Here is a 12226-nt window from a genome sequence, read left to right as displayed (position 1 = left end):
AAAAAAGAGGTTTGGGGAAGAGGGAAAAAATAGATTGTTGTTTTCAGTCCCCCGTTTAAATTAAACTGTCCTTGGGACACCTGGTGGCTCAGTCCATTTAGCATGGGACTCTTGATTTCGGCTCAGGTCATGAATTGCAGGGCGGGGGCGGAGGCGGGGGGCGGGGGAGGGTCTGCTTCAGAGTCTCTCCCCCTCGGCCACTTCCCCCCTTAAATAATAAATAGTTTAAAAAATTAAAGTGTCCTCAGGGTAAATCTCACTGCCCCCACCCCCGATCCTCCCCCAAAATTTCCTAGCTCCATCGGAGAGGAAGGAACTGAGGGAAGAATGAATTGAACAAGAAAAACATTCGCCTCTCCTCTGTCAAGTGGAAAGTCCGTTTTTCCAAGGGATTGGAGTTAGTCCTTAAGTAAACAACGAAGAGCATAGTCCCAAATCTCATCAATTTTTTTAAGAGTCTGGAATCTGAGTTCGAAAAAGAGATGATTATGACTTTTATAGGATAAAAAGGTACATTGTCCAGTCTGAAATCTTCCTAAAAAGACCTCCACCTCTTAAACACACAGAAGCCATCGTGGTGACTCTGTACCCACTCATTCATCCAGGTGCTACCCAGGAGAGATTTTAGAGCGATCTGCCTCAGTATAGCCCATTCTGCTAAAAGGCAAGCTTCCCAAAACAAGGACTCTTTTTTTTAAGATGTTATTTATTCATTTGGCAGAGAGAGACACAGTGAGAGAGGGAGTGAGAGAGGGAGACCCAGGCTCCCCACCGAGCAGGAAGCCCCATGCGGGGCTGGAGCCCAGGACCCTGAGATCCTCAACCGAGCCGAAGGCAGACACCCAACACCTGAGCCACCCAGGCGCCCCGGGAATCTTTTTTTTTTTTTTAAATTATTTTTTTTAACTCTGTAGCTGACACTCCGTTAAATACTGCAGAAGTGATGAAGTGAGGCATTGGACGCACATAACGTAGACCAGGGCCGCCACTAGATGAGGACAAATCACCCTGTTCGGGCTCACAACTCGCTGGTATGACAGAGTCTTCCCGGCCGGCGCGTGGGGAAGCAGGAAGAGAGCAGCGCGCAGCTAACGGCTGCGTGTGGTGTCAGTCCCTAGATTTAGCAAATAAAAATACAGCATCAAGTCTGAATTCCAGTTGAATTTCAGATGAACAATGAACAGGTCCTTTTCCCAAACATGTCACGGGACCTACTTATACTAAAAAAGAAGAAGAAGAAGAAGGAGAAGGAGAGGGAGGCGGAGGGGGAGGAGGAGGGAGAAAATTTAAAAATCTTGTTGCATAATCCTTTGAATACTCCGGCATCTGAACCTATAGAAAGATTAATACGAGTTTTTTAAGTATAAAAATGTATCATTCCCTCTCTGAGATTTTCTAAATGACTCCTACCACCTAAAAATGTAGAGGTCATCTTTGTGCCACATATGTCATTTCAGATAAACAACAAATACCTTTATAGTCTGTGTCCCATGCAATATTTGGGGCATCCCTATACTAAAACATTCCTTTTATTTTTAACCTGAAATTCGCATGTAACTGGATGTTCTGTATTTTTCTTTTTAAGATGTTATTTATTTGAGACAGCACGGGTGTGCATGAGTGGGGCGGGGTGAGGGGTAGAGGGAGAAGCAGGCTCCCCGCTGAGCTGAGACCCCCCCCCCCCCCCGACGTGGGACTCCACCCAAGGACTCTGGGATCGTGACCTGAGCCAAAAGCAGATGCTTAAGCAACTGAGCCACCCAGGAGCCCCATGCATGTCCTGTATTTTTAATCTGTCAACCCTGCTTATGCGAAGTTTCAAAAACACTATTGGGCTCTCCCAGACCCCTCAACCAATGTAAGTAATGTTTCCTAGAGAAATTACCTTAACATTAACCACAATTAAGAGAATTAATATTGCAAACATTTTCTAGCCAGAAAAAAACCTCCCATCTAATTCTGCCCCTAGGAGAAGGTGTTGAGGGGGGGGCATCTGAATCCTGTGGGGGACGCAGGTCCGTCTGAGGGGTCTGCCCGGCTGCCCACCCCTCTGCCAGCATTTCTCCTCTGGCTCTGACCCACATGTTTCATATCACAGTTACTCTCACGCTTGTTTTATTTTTTCCAGTGGACTGTGAGCAACTTGAGGTCAGGTGTGCTCATTTGTCTTCAGTTCCTCAGGCAAAGGGTGCGAAGGGTGGCCTTTTGGGAGACATGCTGAATTTAAATGGATTCACCGTTTTCTTTAGGGCTGTTTCCTCGCGTCACTGTCCAGGAGTAGGACTGGTGGGTCGAAAAGCAGAAATGCTTTGACACGCGATTCTGCTGGATTACTTTTATTTGTGGACGTTCCTTCTTTGCCCGCTAGACTGAGCCCTTCCCCGGGGCAAGGACAGTCTTCGACTCCATCCTTTCCTTAGCACCACTTACTAAGAAATCAATACTCAAGAGACAAATAGATGAACTTTCAAACCTCCTCCTCCCCCCACCTCCAACCAACTCTGCTGTGTGCCACTCCGCAACAGACCCCCGGGTGCACCCTTCAGCTGAGACCAGAGCTCTGCGAGGTGTCTCTGACTCTTCCTTCTTGCTCCTTACCCAACCCTTCACCAAGTCCTGATCATTCTACCTCCCGAATAGCTCTTGAGTCCTCTCATTTCCAACCCTACTGCCCCATTGCTAGTCTACACTCTCATCTGGGCTACCACACACCAGACTCCTCTCTAGCTCCGCTTCTTCCTGTCCTCCAGGTCACTGTCCCTCGGTCACTGGCCCCACAAAGCACCCCAGTTCTTAGGAGAAAGTTAAGTTACAATTACACAAGAGGGCAAGGAAGAGTGGGTCTGGAATGCTGCGAATTCCCTTGGGGCACGTTTTGGGGCTTCCATGTCAAGGAATGACTGGGAACAAGCAATTCCAGGAACAGAAGCTGACAGCAGCCAAGCAAGTGGGCACGAACCTCTCAGGGATAAAGCTCTAGTTTATCCCAGCAGGCAAGCAGCTTAGACCAGAAGAGGTGCTGACTGAGAGTGAGGAGAATCTCCTGGGATGAGAGAGGAGGAAGAAAATGAGGGTTTATTATGGACTATAGCTGTCCCACTAACTTCCCTATTACAAGACTTTTTTTTTTTTTTTTAAGATTTTATTTATTTATTTAACAGACACGGATCACAAGCAGGCAGAGAGGCAGGCAGAGAGAGAGGAGGAAGCAGGCCCCCTGCTGAGCAGAGAGCCCGATGTGGGGCTTGATCCCAGGACCCTGGGATCATGACCTGAGCCGAAGGCAGAGGCTTTAACCCAATGAGCCACCCAGGTGCCCCAAGACTTTTTTTTTTTTTTTTAATTGTGATCAGTCATCACCCAAAAGAATCAGCTATACCAGAACCATAAGTGGTTCTGAGTGGTACAGGTGTTGACTGTAGAAGATTCTTGCTGGTTCCTGCTGCCTCCCCATATTTTCACGCCATTCAGTGCTTTTGTGCATGAGGGAACTTCCAAACCTCTGTCTTCCAAAACCCCTTTACCCAAGGATTGATGAGAGCTGACATCTTGCAGGTAGAGGCCAGAGATTTTACTAAATATCCTACAATGCACAGGACAACAAAAGATGAATTTTTGAATCAACTTTTCAGTTTTGGCGGGGAGGAGGGAAGCCAGCTGGTATTTGGTAAGGACTGCACTGAATCTCTAGGCTGACTTGGGAAAATAGTGCCAAATTAGTCATATTGGATCTTCCAATCCATGAATATAGTATATCTTTCCATTTTTTTAAATCTTCTTTAATTTCTTTCAATAACTTTATTTATTTATTTATTTACTTACTTACTTACTTATTTAAAGTAGGCTATGTGGGATTTGAACTTATGACCCTGAGATTGAGGATCGCATGCTCTAATCGCATGTCAATAATATTTTTTCGTTTTCAATGTCTAATCCTTGTACTTCTTTGATTAAATGTATTCCTAAGTATTTTATTCTACTTGATGATATTGGAAATGGAATTGTTTTTCTTAAATTAATTATCAAATTGTTTTTTGCTAGTGTATAGAAGCAAAAAAAAAAAAAAAAAATACACTGTGAGGTGAGGGGAACCAAACCATTTTATTGAAGGGCTTTGCGGAAAAGTTGAAGGGTAAGAGTACAATGAGATTCAACTTCCTCAGCAGGGCTGGAATCTCCCCAGCCTCACAGTGGCCAAAGCTAAAAGCAAAATTTTTATATATTTACCCTGCCACCTTACTGAGCTTATTTACTAGTTTTTATGGTGGCTTTGGTGGATTCCTTAGGATTTTCTATATTTTTTAAAGATTTTATTTATTTGAAAGGGAAAGTGAGCAAGAGAGAAAACAGAAGCACGAAGGAGAGGGAGAGGGAGAAGCAGACTCCCTGCTGAGCAGGGAGCCCGACATGGGGTGTATCCGAGGACCCTGATATCATGACCTGAGCTGAAGGCAGACACTTAACCGAGCTACCCAGGTTCCCCTAGGATTTTCTATATACAGGACTATATCATCTATAAATAGAGATATTTTTACTTCTTCTTTTCTAGTACAGATATCTTTTGTTTGTTTTTCTTACCTAATTGCCCCAGATAGAACTTCTAATACAATGTCTAATAAAAGTGAATAATGTCTTGTTCCTGACCTTAGAGAGAAAGCTTATGGTCTTGTACCATTAACTATGATGTTAGCTGTGGGGTTTTTTGTAGATACCCTTTATCAAGGTGAAGAAGTTTCCTCCTATTTCCAGTCTGTTAGGTATTTTTAATCATGAAAGGGTGTTGTATGTCATATGCTTATCAGTTGCTTTTTCTGTGTCTACTAACATGATCTATTGTTTTGTTTTGGTCCTTCTTTTTTTTTTTTTTTTTTTTTTTTTGCATGTTAAATGGACCTGCATTGCCAGAATAAATCTCACTCAATTATGGTGTATACTCCTTTTTAGCAGACTGGATACAGTTTGCTAGTGTGTTGTTGAGGACTTCCACATTCATTTTCATAAAAGATATTGGTCTGTCATTTTTGGACGCATTGTCTGCTTTCAGTCTCAGGGTAATGTTGCCCTTATAGGATGCTTTGGGAAAGGTTTCCTTCTCTGTTTTTGGAAGTGTTTGTGAAGAATTGGTGTTAATTTTTCTTTAAATGTTTGGTAAAATCCATCAGTGATACCATGCTGGTGTGAGGTTTTTCTTTGTGGGAAATTGGATTGTTATAGGATTGGATTGCTAACTCAATTTCTTTACTTGCTATAAATCTATTCAGATTTTCTGTTTCTTCTTGAATTAGTTTTTGTAGTTTTCATCTTCGTAGAATTTATCCATTTCATATAAGTTATCTAATCTTTTTGGCATACAATTGTTTATCATATTCCTTTATAGTCCTTTTATGTCTGAATGGTTGATACTAGTGTCTCCTCTTTCGTTCCTGATCTCAGCACTTCTGGTCTCCTTTTTTCAGCTAACAGTTTGTCAGTTTTATTGATCTTCTCAAATAATCAACTTTTGGTTTCGTTGATTTTCTCTACTCTTTTTTTATTCTCTATTTCTTTTATTTTTCACTCTATTCCCTCCCCTCAGGTAGCCTTTGTTTTTTTTTTTTGTTTTTTTTTAATTTCTTTTCAGTGTAACAGAATTCATTGTTTATGCACCACACCCAGTGCTCCATGCAATACGTGCCCTCCTTAATACCCACCACCAGGCTCACCCAACCTCCCACCCTCCCCTCAAAACCCTCATATTGTTTCTCAGAGTCCACAGTCTCTCATGGTTCATCTCCCCCTCCAGTTTCCCCCAACTCCCTTCTCGCTCTATCATCCGTTCTTTTATTCCCTTCTGTTTCTTTGGGTTTAGTTTGCTCTTTGTCTTCTAGTTTCTTAAGGTGAAATGTTGGGTTATTGATTTTAGGTCCTTCTTCCTTTTTTCTTTTTAAGATTTATTTATTTCATAAAGAAAGAGAGAGAAGGAGATGCAAAGGGAGAGGGAGAGAGTCTCAAGCAGACTCCACGCTGATCATGGAGCCCAACTTGGGGCTGGATCCCAAGTTCCTGAGATCATGACCTGAGCCGACACCAAGGGTTGGATGCTTAACTGACTGCATCACCCACAGGCCCCTCTTCTTTCTCAATATAGGTATTTACAGCTGTAATTTCCCCTTGAAGCCTTAGCTGCATCCCATAAGTTTTGGCATGTTGTGTTTTCCTGTTTGTTTATCTCTAAGTGTTTTCTAATTTTCCTTGTGATTACTTCTTTGACCCATTGATTGTTTATGAGTATGTTGTTTAATTTCTACATATTTGTGAATGTCCCAAATTTCTTTCTGTTACTGATTTCTGATTCATTCCATTATGGTCAGAGAACATGTTTTCTTATTATTTCAATCCTTTTAAATTTATTGAGACTTTTTGTACGGCCTTACATATGATCCATACTGGAGAATGTTCCATAAGCAATTGAGAAAAATATGTGTTCTGTTGTTAATGTTCCACAGATGCCTATTAGGTCTAGTCGGTTTATAGTATTGTTTGAATCTTCTATTTCCTTGCTCATTTTCTGCATAGTTGTTCTATATATCATTGAAAGTGGGATATTGAAGTCTTCAACTATCGTTTTGTTTCTCCCTTCAATTCTGTCTGTGTTGCCTCATGTAATGGGGTTCTGTTGGTACATGTATATATATTTAGAGTTTCTATTTTGCTTGATGGATTAACTTTTTTGTCATTATAAAATGTCATTCTTTACCTCTGGTAACAATTTGTGTCTTAAAAGTCTTTTTTTAAGATTTTATTTATTTATTTGAGAGAGAGAGAATGAGAGAAAGAGCAGAAACAGGGAAGGGGAAGAGGGAGATGGAGAAGTAGACTCCCTACTGAGCAGGGAGCCTGATGCAGGCCTTGATCCCAGGCCCCTGAGGTCATGACCTGAGCCAAAGGCAGATGCTTAACCCACTGAGCCACACAGGCACTCCTTAAAACTCTATTTTTTTATTATATTTGTACAGCTATATCTGATGTTAGCATAGCTGATACAGTACAGTATTTTTTTAAAGCTCCTCTGTTGACTCTGAGGTGTGGTCAGGGTTGAGAACCACCAGGACAATAATTATAAGATAGGAGAGCAAGAGGGCCCATGTTTTATCATCAGATCTGTTTATTTAGCAGGATGTTCCTTAAACTTGAGAAATGTTTGGGCACCTTTAAAGGGGGTAAAAAAAGCTTCTTTGGCATCTCCCAATGTTGACAATTTTTTATTATAATATTCCCTAAGTATGTGGGAATTTAAAACTAAGTATAAGTTGCAATTTGTAGCTCTCATATAATAAAATCAAATCCAGGGACGCCTGGGTGGTTCAGTTGGTTAAGTGGCTGCCTTCAGCTCAGGTCATAATCCCAGCGTCCTGGGATTGAGTCCCACGTCAGGCTCCTTGCTTGGCAGGGAGCCTGCTTCTCCCTCTGCCTCTGCCTGCCACTCTGCTTGCCTGTGCTCGCTCACTTGCTCTCTCTCTGACAAATAAATAAATAAAATCTTTTTAAAAAATCAAATCAAATCCAATTTGTAAATGAATTATAATCAAAAATGTAAAACAATAAAACTAAAGCAAAAAACATTAATTTAATATTTGAGTTCAGCATAGCTTATCTACCACACACCCTGCAATGAATCAATTCAGCCATTACATTTTTTAATCAAACTATGATGAATGTGCGATCATACAATATATGATTAATATTATTTGACTGCCACTTGGCTGAAATAGATCATACTAAGTTGATCTTTGTTTATGTCCCATTACCTAAAAATAGTCAAAATAGTACTACCGTGCCCCAAGAAGATCCTAAACACAAACATAAAACAGTACATTCTGATGATTCCAGAATATGCCTGTATTATACTTTTTTTTAAAGATTTTATTTATTTATTTGACAGAGATCACAAGTAGGCAGAGAGGCAGGCAGAGAGAGAGGAAGAAGCAGGCTCCCTGCCCAGCAGAAAGCCCGATGCGGGGCTCAATCCCAGCACCCTGGGATCATGACCCGAGCCGAAGGCAGAAGCCTAACCTACTGAGCCACCCCGGGGCCAAAAGTAGATGCTTATTGACTGAGCCACCCAGGTGCCCCAAAGCAAATTGTTTAATTTCTGGAAGAAAGCTCGTGGACCCCAGAAATAAATCTGCCATCTGGAAACACGGGCTTGGAACTTTTCTTTCTTTCTTTCTTTTTTCTTTTTTATTTTCAAAGATTTTTTATTTATTTATTTGACAGAGAGAGATCACAAGTAGGCAGAGAGGCAGACAGAGAGAGAGGAGAGGAGGAAGCAGGCTCCCTGCTGAGCAGAGAGCCCAATGTGGGACTCGACCCCAGGACCCTGAGATCATGACCTGAGCCGAAGGCAGCGGCCCAACCCACTGAGCCACCCAGGTGCCCCATCTTTCTTTCTTTTTTCAAGAGAGAGAGGGAGAGAAAGAAAGAGAGACAGCATGTGTGCACATGTGAGGGAGGAGCAGAGAGAGAGAGAGATAATCTTAAGCAGGCTCCATGCCCAGCTCAGAGCCCAACTCAGGGACTGATCTCATAATGCTGAGATCATGACCTGAGCCAAAATCAAGAATGGGCTGCTTAACCGACCGAGACACCCAGGCACCTCGAAACTTGTCTTTAATGGTGCGCCTAATCCTTTCCAGAGGGCTTCACATGAATCCTTCAGAGGATACCTTTTTTTTTTTTTTTTTTTTTTAAGGTTTTATTTATTTATTTGACACAGAGCACAAGTAGGCAGAAAGGCAGGCAGAGAGAGAGAGAGGGAGAAGCAGACTCCCTGCTGAGCAGAGAGCCCAACATGGACCCCGGGATCATGACCTGAGCTGAAGGCAGAGGTTTAACCCACTGAGCCACCCGGGGGCCCCAGAGGATACTTTTCAAAGTATGGTTACACAAGGAGTTTCTTAAAGTGCTATTTGTGACTATATCATCTCGAACAATGAGAAAAAGAAAGCAAAAGAATCTCATGCTGGTCACCATGATCTGACCCAGAAATTGTTTGGTTGTTGGGTTCACTAAGCAAAAGAAAGCAAGACAAAGCAGTTGAGCAAATGCTTTGTCACCATCTCCTCTAACTAGAAGCACCTTTGCCTCTTAATGAGCAGAACTTTGTAGTAAATGAGTCATTGAGAAGGATGCCCCACATCTGTAGTAACAGCTTTGGAGAAGACGGGAAGGAAGCCATGCTAAGGAACTGAGTTGGACCATAAAGGAAATAGCACTAGTCCCAGAGTATGATCACCCCAGTGCACACCCTGTTAATTGAGATGACTCATTAAGATGTGACTCAGGCCCCTACACTCACCTGTTGAGCAAGCACCTGAAGATGAGGGTACAGAACAATCAAATATCATGACCCAGGGAAAGTGACTAGTAGTATCTCCGGGCCCATCCACCCCGCAGGGAGATGCCAGACCATACAAGGTAGCACCTTGCAGTTATGGATAGAGTGCAGTATGGGGACAATGTTTGGTACCACCTCTTCCTTCTTTGGCCACTGAACCCAATAAGTAGCCTCCATAAATGACCTGTGAGTTCTCTTCCTACAGAACATGCTCTAATGTATTTAGTTCAATTGGCTCATGTAAGAAAGTTTTGAAAGAACTTGAATATGATGGTTTCCTTTTATCTTAATTCAACTAGTTAACTCAGGGGCCATATGGAGCAATGCTTAGCTCCTTTTAGAAAATGAAAGAGAACAAAAATGACTTTTCCCAGAACAGTAGGCAAACTAGCTTGTTAGATATACTCAAACTCTCTTCCAAATTTCTTCTCAACAAACCAAGAAACTGGTATCTTCATGTATTTTCCTTGGAAGATTCATTTTAGGCCCAATTTTTATGTTACTGAAAAGTATTCTACTTGCCTTTCACTGACATTCTGTTCAGTCTATGTTAAGACTTTTGCAACGTTCGCTGTACTTTCCAACTGCATGGCACATGGGAGAGCTTTCTAATAGAGGAGGAACATGAGTTGGGTCCTTCATTTCCACCACCTGGCATCTCTTTCTGCTCAATCACACAGCCCATCTATAGTTTAAGAGCTCCCCAGAGAGTCCAATATATACCCAGATCCTAGCATGGTGCCTGGAATATGTACACACTCAATTCCTATCTGCAATGAAAGAGTAAAAAAAGACAGGACTACAAAAAAGTATCTTTATTTTCTATAGAGTAATAGCTGAGTATGTCGTCTATTATATTTCCAAATAATGATCCAGCAAAGATTAAATGAAATAAAATTCCCTGTAAAATTGTTTATATTTCCAGAGTGTGGAATTTAAGGCAGACTAACAAATTCAGCAAAGCTATAGTATACAAAATCAATACACAAAAATTAGTCACATTTCTATACATGAACAATGAATGATCTGAAAAGAATTCAAGAAAACAATTCAATTTATGATATTATCAAAAAGAATAAAATATAGGAATAAACTTAACCAAGGAAGTGAAAGATTTATATACCAAAAATTCTAAAACATTACTGAAAGAAATTAAAGAAGACATAAATAAATGGAAAGACATCCTGGAAGACTTCATATGTGGTTAATACGTCCCATACCACCTAAAGTGATCTACGAAACTGATGCAGTCCCTATCAAATCCCAAGGTTCTTTTTGTAGAAATAGAAAAAAATCCAAAAATCTATTCAGAATCTCAAGGGACCCAAACAGCAAAATAATCCTCAAAAAAGAATAAAGTTAGAGGCCTCATACTTCCCAACTTCAAAACATGTTATAAAACTATGTTAATTAAAAAAATGCATTTGGGCTTAAAAACAGATACAGAGACCAATGGAACGGAATAGAGATCCCAGAAATAATCCCTTCCATCATCAGATGATCTTCAGCAAAGCTGCCAAGACCACAAAAGAGCGAAAGAATACTGTCTTCAATAAATTGTACTGGAAAAATTGGATATCCACACACAAGGAAATGAAGTTGGACCCTTACCTTACACCATATGCCAACTCATGATGGATTAAAGACCTAAACACAAAATCTAAAACTATATAAATTTTAGAAGAAAACGTAGGAGAAAAGCTTCATAACATTAGATTTGGCAGTGGTTTTTTGGTATATGACACCAAAAGCACAGGTAACAAAAACAAAGATTGACTCCTTGAACTACATCAAACTTAAAAAATGTCTGCACATCAAAGGAAACAATCAACAAAATGAAAAGGCAACCAACAGAAGGAAGAAAACATTTGCAAATCGTGTATCTTTTAAGAGGTTAATATCCAGAATATATAAAGAACTCCTACAACTCAGGACACCTGGGTGGCTCAGTCGGTTAAGCGTCTGCCTTCAGCTCAGATCATGATTCCCAGGGTCCTGGGATCGAGTCCCACATCAGGCTCCCTACTCAGCAGGGAGTCTGCTTCTCCCTCTGCCTGCCACTCCCCTTGCTAATGCTCACTCTCTCCCTCTTTCTGTCTCTGATGAATAAATACAAAAAAATCTTAAAAAAAAAAAAAAAAGAACTCCTACAACTCAACAACAACAAAAGTAATCTGATTAAAAAATGGACAAAGGACTTGGATTGATATTTCTCCGAAGATGTACAAATAATGAACAAGCATAACAGAAGATGCATGATATCACTAACCATTAGATAAACATAAATCAAAACCTCGATGACATATCACCTAACATGCATTGGGATAGCCATGATAAAAACCACAGAAGACAGCAAGTGCTGATGGGTATACAGGAAATTGGAACTGTGTGCTCTCTTGGTGGGGATTGTTAAATAGCAAAAACTCAATCAAGTACACTTTAAAGATCTAGTTGGCTTTCTTAATTGATTCATGGATTGGGCAGCATCCCATCTAGCAAGTAGAGGGGATCTCCAAAGGGCTACAGAAAAGGAAAAGTTTTTAAAGGCAGAGAAGGAGTGGAGATAAGGAAATGATTAGCAAAGAATCTGTGGCTTTAGGCAAGGTCACCCACCAATGGGGACTAGAATGGGTCTATCAATAAATTTCCTAGCACTGACCAGAAAATTCCCATGTTGACAAGCTAAGTGTTACATCTCTAGGGGGTTGCAACTTACAGTCTGGTTAGGTATTAAGTCTTGGTTTTACTGACTTGGGGACTTAATCCAAGTGACATCACTAGGGCCTGTGGTTTTCTTCTAAGCAGGATATAAAATGGTGCAGCTGCTATGGAAAGTAGTATGGCGATGCC

The sequence above is a fragment of the Mustela nivalis genome (assembly GCF_964662115.1).
Source record: "Mustela nivalis genome assembly, chromosome: 1".
NCBI lineage: Eukaryota > Metazoa > Chordata > Mammalia > Carnivora > Mustelidae > Mustela > Mustela nivalis.
Note: the sequence above shows the minus strand (reverse complement) of the source record.